The sequence below is a fragment of the Triticum dicoccoides genome, chromosome 1B (genome assembly GCF_002162155.2).
Source record: "Triticum dicoccoides isolate Atlit2015 ecotype Zavitan chromosome 1B, WEW_v2.0, whole genome shotgun sequence".
Classification (NCBI taxonomy): Eukaryota; Viridiplantae; Streptophyta; class Magnoliopsida; order Poales; family Poaceae; genus Triticum; species Triticum dicoccoides.
In genome coordinates, this window is record NC_041381.1 from 616,524,133 (window position 1) to 616,533,403 (window position 9,271).

Sequence of the window (9,271 nt, forward strand, 5' to 3'; positions counted from 1 at the left end):
ATGGTAGTTCAATAATGTAAGGACCGAAGAGCCTCCAGATTTAAGAGCACGTCTCTCTTTTTTGTTGCAGTTGAGATTTAAGAGCACATCATTCTTGTTCCCACGTTAAAAAAATGAAAAAGGCATTTATAATTTTTAAATTTTATCCTCTGGATAAATATCAATGTTTCATATTTTTCATTTTATCAATGCATTTTTATTAAATTATATACTAATTTTTAGGCGGCACAAAAAATATAATATTCTGGCGCATCACCAACAACGAAAGTAAGCTCCTTTTGATACATCTGTTTCTTTTGTGCACACCACATGTAAAAACATATATTGAGGAAACTATGTATACATATACTAGAAATCTATATGTATATTTTTTTATTCAGAATTGCTTGGCTTTAGAAATCATGGTTTTGATTATAACTGTTAGATCGGATGACTACAGTCCAAATCCAAATTTGGTTTTTGACTACTCCAAAAGGCTTATAGATGACACCTGAGGAGTGATGAGGATATATTTGAGCCCATCACTTGTAAATGGGTTATGGGTGACTGTGCAAAAGATATTGGTCCATCATTAGTACACATGCCCTCTTAGCCTGTAGTACCAGTGGGGCATGTACCATGCCACATCACATGCTAGTTTGCTCTAGGGTCACGGTTTTTAAGACTAACCAAGGCGGCACATGTTCCCCATCAGCCTCTTCCTCCCTCAGTGTCGCTGCCACTTTTCCCCTCTCTAACAACGTCCCCGCCACCAATTTTTCAGGAATTAAGGCCAATTATAATACATTGTCCGTAGATATGGTGTTCCTATAGTTTCCAATAAAAGTAGTGTGTGTATTCGGTGAGTTTTTCGACCGGGGGGAATGGAGGCTTCAGCCATCCAGAGTAAATGTTACTGGATACTCATATATCCAGACAACTATGTTGCTCGGGGAGCACAAACAAAAGAACAATACCGGCATTGTCCAAATAAAAAACACAGAGACGATCTGTTGTCTTAGGCAAGTTAGAAATAGAGAAAGAGAGGTATGTTTTTTCCATGAATATCCCTTTGGGCATTTGCTTCTATTTCTGCATGAAGTTTCAACTTCTACAACAAAACAAAATAAAGGAGATCAATCGACATGATCCTAGAATCCCTATAAAATCGGGATATGATTACAACCGATCATATACCAGACATTGGGAGCGGAAAAGCTCTTTGACGAGTGACCGTCCCAATGAGTGATCCTAATCTCTCTCCCCCCTGATTTTAATGTGGGCCTAATAAGATCACGGGAAATCTCGTTTAAATCTCTCTGCTCCCCTGATTTTAGCTTGGGGCTGGTGAGATATTCCCTCCAGTGTTGAGTCTCTCCAACATGATCTTCGTAGCACGTTTAGTGAAGGCATCCGCCACTTGCGGAGGACACAAACCGGACATTCAATGCCCCAAGTGCCACCTTTTCCCCGATGAAGTGAAAATCCACCTTGATGTGTTTTGTCCTCGCATGGAATTCTAGGTTTACACTTAAGTATGTGGCACCTAAATTGTCACACCACAAAATAGGTGATCGTGGCAGAGTTACTCCCAGTTCTGTAAGTAGAGATTGCGCCTAAATGATTTCTGTCACGCCATTTACAAGGGCCTTCTACTTTACCTCGGTACTAGACCATGATATTGTTGGTTGTTTCCGAGGTCCTAGGAAGACCACAAAAGTGCTTGTGGATCTCCTACATTGGCACAACTGACTCATTCAGCATGAGTGAAAACACTCAAAAGCTTGGAGCTTGACTGGAGAATATGAAACCAATTGATCGGGTGTAGAGCAAAATTTGAGTGGGAAGATACTGAAAAATTGGGAGAACTAGATACATTGTCTGGGTGTACAGACCGAAGTTTGAAAATGGGACCTAGGAAATTCATAGTTAGTTTAAAGCTTATGTAGCACATTTCCTCTGACCAAGACAATAATAAACAACAACATGAAATTTATGATGTCTTTCAACATATCGATGGTTCTCATCCACCAGATGACCAATATCAAAACCAACCAATGTTTAGTTATTGACCTAACAAAGTCCAATGACTTCAAGCCACTACTTGTACCATGTACATAAGTCTTCTATAAGATCAACCCTTCCCTATGAGAAGCTTGAAAGATAGTTCCACATCTTACTTCTCTGTATTAGAATTCCATTCCTATTTCATGCAATATTTGTTTGGTACTACACACCAGGAATTTCAATTTGATTAGTCTGGGCATAAGAGGCATTAGGAACTGATGGATAACCAAAAGGGCATTACACCCTATGCATTTCACACACACACCATGCCTCCATGCATCAAGTAGTTTACCTTTTTCCTCCACTAACCGATTGGTTGTTATTCTCACGGTACCCCATGTCATCATTTCATATGGTGGAAAGAGGAAGTGGATCTTGTGATGCTCAAATGGGATATAATTGGGGTAGGAGGAGGTTGGTTCGTGTCAGGATCACTCTACCTAGAAGGGACCTAGCGTGTTTGATAGATAGAGGGGTGATCAGAATGACTACAAAATGGTACACAAATGCGTCGATTTTCCATCGCATTTGGTTTGAACCACCTTCCAACTGAGTGAGTCTCCAAGTTTTGGTTCTTCTAGCCCAACTTTTCACATTGACATGCATTGCACAATTTGGCACTGATACGAACGGCAATTGTACAGGGTGCTGAGTCAAAACACTGTCTTTCTTTTCTGTCGCACGTCACCTCTAATTTGTGCCATACCTCTAGATTATAGCTTCCCATAAGTTTAATTGGCTAGTACATTAACCTTGTCAGCTTCCTTTGATGTTTCATGTCAATAGTTCATGCATGACTCCATAATGCACATGAACAACGAGACTTTCCTGATAGCATTTCAAAGCATTTTATATCATGGTCTGCTATATAGCTAGTTCCAGAGTGGCAACATTGATCAACATCTTTAGGACTTTTATTTAAAAAAATCCAAAAGTAATTCAAATAATCCTAATGCATCCCTTCTCGACTAGTCTTGTACCACCATCTCGTCACAAATTGGGTGCATCATCGTCTACCGGTAGCACCATCAATCTCCCTCCCCAAATATAGTTCACCATGTTATATTTCTAAAATACTTATTGATCAAAAGGTTTAAGTTGTGAGAAAATTACAAATCTTCATTGAACAGTCTGTTTTGACTTCATCTTGGAGTTGAACACTAGATGAAAGTTATATTGGGAACCTTTATTTTACACGCAATTGAACAAATGGAAGCAGAATAGCCAGACATTTTAAAGTCCTCCTTGATTCAGAAGCTTGTTAGGATTGCAATATTTAGGGATTTATCTTACGTTGGATGTTTGATTCATAGAATTAAAATCCATATGGATTATCCTTAGGATTTATTTATACTAGGTTTCACAGCAAAACATCCATCCACTCCAACCATTTGCAAATAATTCCATATTTTTCCTATGCACAACCAAACAAATGTTTAACCATGTAGCATTGAAATGGCATGACACTACAGTCGTGTGTTTATCTATTCCTGCGTGATTAAAATTGCATTGAAAATGTTGATACTTAAACTTTGGCTTCCACATTTAGCTTCTGGTCCTTAAATTATCACAACTTTATCAGTTTGCTCTTCTTCACACATAGACTAATAGGTAAATCTCAATGAGATGCTTGTTTGTGACATAGTTCTTCTTAGGTGGGCATTTGCATTGACACATTGGTGTTAATGAAGTTGATATGGTTGGGCTAGGATGTCAAATACCAATAATCTAATATATTTCTTTTTTGAACAAACAAATTTACTAGGTATGCACATACTTGTGTTATGATAGAGCCACCTCCCAGGTTTTTCATTAGTCATTTGGCATCTCTCTTCCATTGACTTCATCTTTGTCATACATCTAGCTCATCTCCATGTTGCTTGTTGCGGTTGCGGAAGGCTAATCCTCTTGTGCTAATTGCATGGTTATCTAGCTGATACATCCTATTTTTATCTACGTGGTACATATTACATGCTAAGTTTTTTCTGACACCTACAAGTTTATTATTATTTTGACATAAGGGCATAGCAAACTAGAAATGTTAAATTGCTTCAGTTGTAACTAAAGTCGTTGGATTTGGTGTCCAATAGTTGTTTTGGGATATAATTGAACTTTGAATATGTGGAGGTTATATATATGTTGGAGTCAAACATGTGTAATTTGGACATAATGTTTAAAGGCGGTGACAAGTAACTAAAATAGACTAGACAGATCTAGTAGTCTAGACATGAGATCTTAAGAATGACAGTCCAGACACCACTAGAAGGGGTGGCCGGATCAACGATGGCACTCTAGTTGGAGATACGCCCGCTGTAATCAGTGCGATTTGTTGTTGCTTGTACGTGTCGATTTAGAACATGGGAAGGAGAAACCCCGAAGTCATGCCCAGTGGGTGTAGACATTGGTCAATAAATCACATCAAAAAATATCGCATCCCCATATACTTTCTGGAAGGGTCAAATTAAGATAAATTATAATGAACGCTATGCTCAAGGACTGTCTATAGCACAGCTAAGACAAATTAGCAGTTTGCTAACATTTTGCAAAAAAAGTTATCACCCTATTAGGCATCATATATCACATATATACATTCAAATAAACCAATAATTAGGCATCTTATATCACATATCAAAGCATCATCATTCATGAACATAGAATCATACATACATCAATGAATGATTGGTTGTGTCTCTAGCTCATTACATAATTGTCTAAAATATTTGGAACAGAGAGAAGACATGAGAGACAAACCTTGCCTCGCGGTGGAGCTGAGTTTCCCACGACTGGGTCATTGTTGGTGTCGAAGTAACCAAAGTAACCATCGTCGTTTTTTACCTAGGAGCTCCGCCAGTCATCGGTTCATTGCCAGTTACCTTACTCACGGCGGTAACATCCTTGAAGGTTCGAAGTGGCAGTCGTTCGTTGCTTGCCTTTCTCTTGGTCGAGCGCAACAACAACCGAGGCAACTGACGGTCGTAGCCGCTGTTGTTGCATGGTTTGTTTGTCTCTCGAAGAGGATTGAGGATTGCGGTAAGCTAGGGATTCAAAGACCTGAAATTTCTCTTTAGTGCTAATCTATGAAGAAACTTAGTGCTATTTCTGGAATAGCTGCGCAATTAGCGGCAACATCTGTTTAACTCTTAAATCCCATATGTCCCTCATTCCCGCTATAGCCCGCTATTTACAGGAATTTTGGTTTTTCTTTTAAAATTGTGCATAGTTTTTAAAATAAACAGCTGTAGGGCCTTTTTCGAACATAGAATTTAGAAAATTGAAGAACAAACAAAACATAGGATTGAATGCCACGGCATTCAGAGTCCTCGTGAAAATGGGAAATGGGAAAAAAATACTACTGATGAATTTTAGATGTTGGCCTACAAATTACGGGAGTACAAGATAACTAAAGCATTCACAGGCATTTTTTTTCTATGAGATTAGAGCTTGTTTTTTTTTTTTTGAAACGATGGCAAAAGATTTGCCTCATCGAAACAGAGCTTATTTTTTGGTTTACTAAAAAGTTGGATGTTTTCCATAGCGCAATCCTATGGCCAAAGAGTAGAAATCGAGCTTTTTTTACTTCAAGTTGTAAGATTGCAATCCTCTGTTCTTCTAAAATTATTTCACTCAATAACAAGAGTTTTAATAGCCCCCTTTGCATTGATGGCATGCAGGCCATGGAGTCACAAATAGCACTATTTCCAGCCGTTTCCACAAAGCCAGGGCCAGTACAATGCTACAGGAAGATGAGCGAGTGAAAACTGATGCAAAACACAGCGAGACTCGTGCGTCAATCGGCTTCACCACACCACACACACAGCACAGGTAGGCCACAGGACACAAGCAGAATCCGAAGGTGGGAGGACAGCATGATTAGCACTCAAGTCCCCGGCGCTCTCGTTGACCGCTGTGGCCCAGCCTTACAGGCGTCGAGACAAAACCCTATGCCACACCATCACAACTCCTAATTCCACTTGGAATTCTTGCACAAATTGACGTTAAAGCTCTACAAGCAGCACAATTACATACAAAGGAGCGAGTGATTGATTAGTGCGATTACGAGCAGGCACTCAGCAAGCAAATGCATGCGAGCTTCAGTGCAAGAGGCAGTAGAACACTGGCGGTACGGATCCCTACTCCCTAGTAGCCGGGGTTGGCCAGGCGGAGCTCCCGCGGCCGCCTAGCTCGGCCGGCAAGGCCACGCCCACCGGCTACTGGACCGCTGGAGATCCCGGAGGTCGGCAAGGCACCCGGGCAGGCGTCCGCTCAGCCTGTTGTTGCTCAGCGCCAAGAAGACAAGCGACCTAGAAAGTGGAAACAGAGAAACAGCAGGAGGGACGGGCTGATGTATCAGGTGCCATCGATGCATCCATCTGCCTGCAAAAGGTGCCCAAACCAAACAGGACATGCACCCATCCCCTCGCCGTCTCCTCCATCCAGCGCCATGCGCCCTTGCGCCAACGCCACTGCGAGCGCCATTCCCCTACCCCGTATCTGCTGCTCGCTCCCCCACACGAGCACGAGCCACAGCCCGTGCCTCTTGGCGCGAACCCCGTTCTGCTCGCCCCCATCGCCTTCCTGCGTCCGTGCGCGCACCGTGTCGCAGTCACCGTGCCGCTCATCGTCACGCCCGTGCGACGCGCTGTGTCGTGATGCCGAGCTAGGGGCAGCTGGCTCCGTCACGACGGACGCGCCCGCGGCCGTGCGGGGCAGCAGTAAACTGGAGGCGGACAAGCTGGGGGGTGGGGGCAACAGTGCGGCGCTGTGCGGGCTTTCCTTTCTTGCTCCTTCACCGCCCGCGCGCCATGGCATCGCCTTTCACGTCAAAGTAGGCCGCGGGGCCGATGCACAGGCGCACGCGTGGACTCTCAGACTTTAAAATATACTAGTACAATGCCCGTGCGTTGCCACGGGCCTTTAATTTTTTTTTTCATGTTGGTGTATAAAACTTGATGATATTTTTGTGCCTTTCAATGACATCGCATGGGGACCCTTGTCGATGTTTTTAAACATCGACATAATCCATCTTATCTCTCTCATCCCCTACAATAATAAACATATATGTAGAAATATACCTTTTGTGTTATCATGTGCAAAATATATACAAAAATTAACAATTATTTGTATGCACCTCGTCTGATTGTGTAAAACTCGACGAGGTCTCAGTCCAATCCATCAAAGCATCATCGGAAGCCATCAATTTTAAACTCTGACCCAAAAAAGTAATGATATATTCATCGGTTAGCTATTATTCAATATATAAAAAATGTGTGGCATTTCTTTCAAAGCAAACAGTGACTTTTTCCTTAGGAAAGCAATCAACAACTTCTTTTCTTTTTATCTAAAAAAGGCAATTCACTCTCTCAGCCCACAACACATTGCTCACACTCATATCTCATTCCCCCAACCTACACAACCCGCGTTGTCGCCATCTCTCCCCACCATGGAAAATCATATCCAAATAAATGCCAGCTCTATCAAACAAATGAAAAAAAAATCTAAAGATACTTTAACATTGTTATCTATCTTGGTACTGCTGCTCATCTCACTTGAAAAGAATATTTACAAATGATAATACTTTTGCTCATATCTCTTCTAAGCAACCTGATGAACATTGTAGTCAATGATACGTCCTTGGTGCTCAAATGGTGAAGCTTCTACTTCACTCCTTGCTTTCTTTAAGAATTGGCACATATTACAATCAAGGACTCCTAATCTCTTGGGCATATATCACATCAAACGATAGGGCATTCTACACAATTGTTTCCTTCCCACTGAACCTGAAGTTATTAGCCCTACACAATGGAGTTATTCATGTTGATCTTAACCTTGATGGTATACCTGGTGGATCTACCATTGAATATATCAGACTGCATATGAGGATATATGTGCCTGAATGTGATAGGGACCTGCATCATTGATCCCAGGCTTATTAATCTTGGTGGACTCGATGAGGTCAATGTTGGCAATACTGCCATCACGAATCCTTTAGGCTCTTTAAATTCCGTGGGTGGCGTAGCTACCGAGATCAATGCAGTTAATTATGTCTCTCCCAAGTTGGTTATCAACTTATCATTTTGTTCTAGGATTCTTCTTTTTTGTGGGCCATTTATGGCATGCAGGAAGAGCCCGAGCTGCTGCAGCAGGTTTTGAAAAGGGAATCGATCGTGATTTGGAACCTGTTCTTTACATGAACCCTCTTAACTAAGATTTTCTTATTTATATTTGTTTTACTTGTTTTCTGTTCTGGCTCGGTTATTCCATCTAGTCGAGGCATTCATTCCTTTTTATGAAAGAAAGATAAGGGACAAAAAATAATAATGAAAGAAACAAACATATTCAATAAGCAAAAGGAGAGAGAGGGATTCGAACCCTCGATAGTTCCTAGAACTATACCGGTTTTCAAGACCGGAGTTATCAACCACTCACCATCTCTCCACAGCCTAATCCTTATTTTACTCCTACAAATAGAACATAGCCATATAAACAATAAAATGATCAGCCTCATGAAAATCTTATATTCCCTGAGGAGGTTCTACCACGTGGAAACACTCTTTAATGGAACTTTCGTTTTAGCCGGTCGTGACCAAGAAACCACCGGCTTTGCTTGGTGGGCTGGGAATGCCAGACTTATCAATTTGTCCAGTAAACTACTTGGAGCTCATGTAGCCCATTGTGACGTCCGGGTAATCAAGCTACAGTAACCCTCTGGTAATGATGCCATGTCACCTCGATTACTGTTGATAATCTCGCGTTAGTTCGGAACTGATCCAAATTCAAATTTGAATTAAAGTCAAAACAATTAAAGTTTTCAAAAGTCAAAACTAAATTGTTCCTAATGTGTCAAATAATCCATAATAAATGTTGGTGAAGAAATCATCTTTTAATAAAGTACTTAAATGCACTAAATAAACTAAAAACAATGATAAAACAATTATCTAAAATGCTTGTAAAGTAATAAGCAAATGCAAAATACTTTATTTAAAGTGCCAAAATATTTGGGGCTGTGACCTAGTTAATAACACCAAATTAGTTGTTGCTTTTAAATTTTATAAAACTAAAATAAAATAAAACAGCAAAAGAAAAGCAAAATAAACCGAAAATAAATAATAGAACTAAAACTAAACTAACCAAAAAAAAGGGAGACCCCCCCCCCCGGCCACAGCCCAGATGGCCTCGGTGCCAAACAGGCCGGCCCAGTCGGCGCCTACATCACCCCTAGGGCGAC

General features: G+C 41.0%; 1 pseudogene; it reads left to right on the top strand.

Annotated features, from left to right (window-relative positions):
- The first annotated feature begins 8,543 nt into the window (after positions 1-8,543).
- LOC119349140 overlaps positions 8,544-9,271 on the top strand; it is a 13,102-nt pseudogene continuing 12,374 nt past the window's right edge.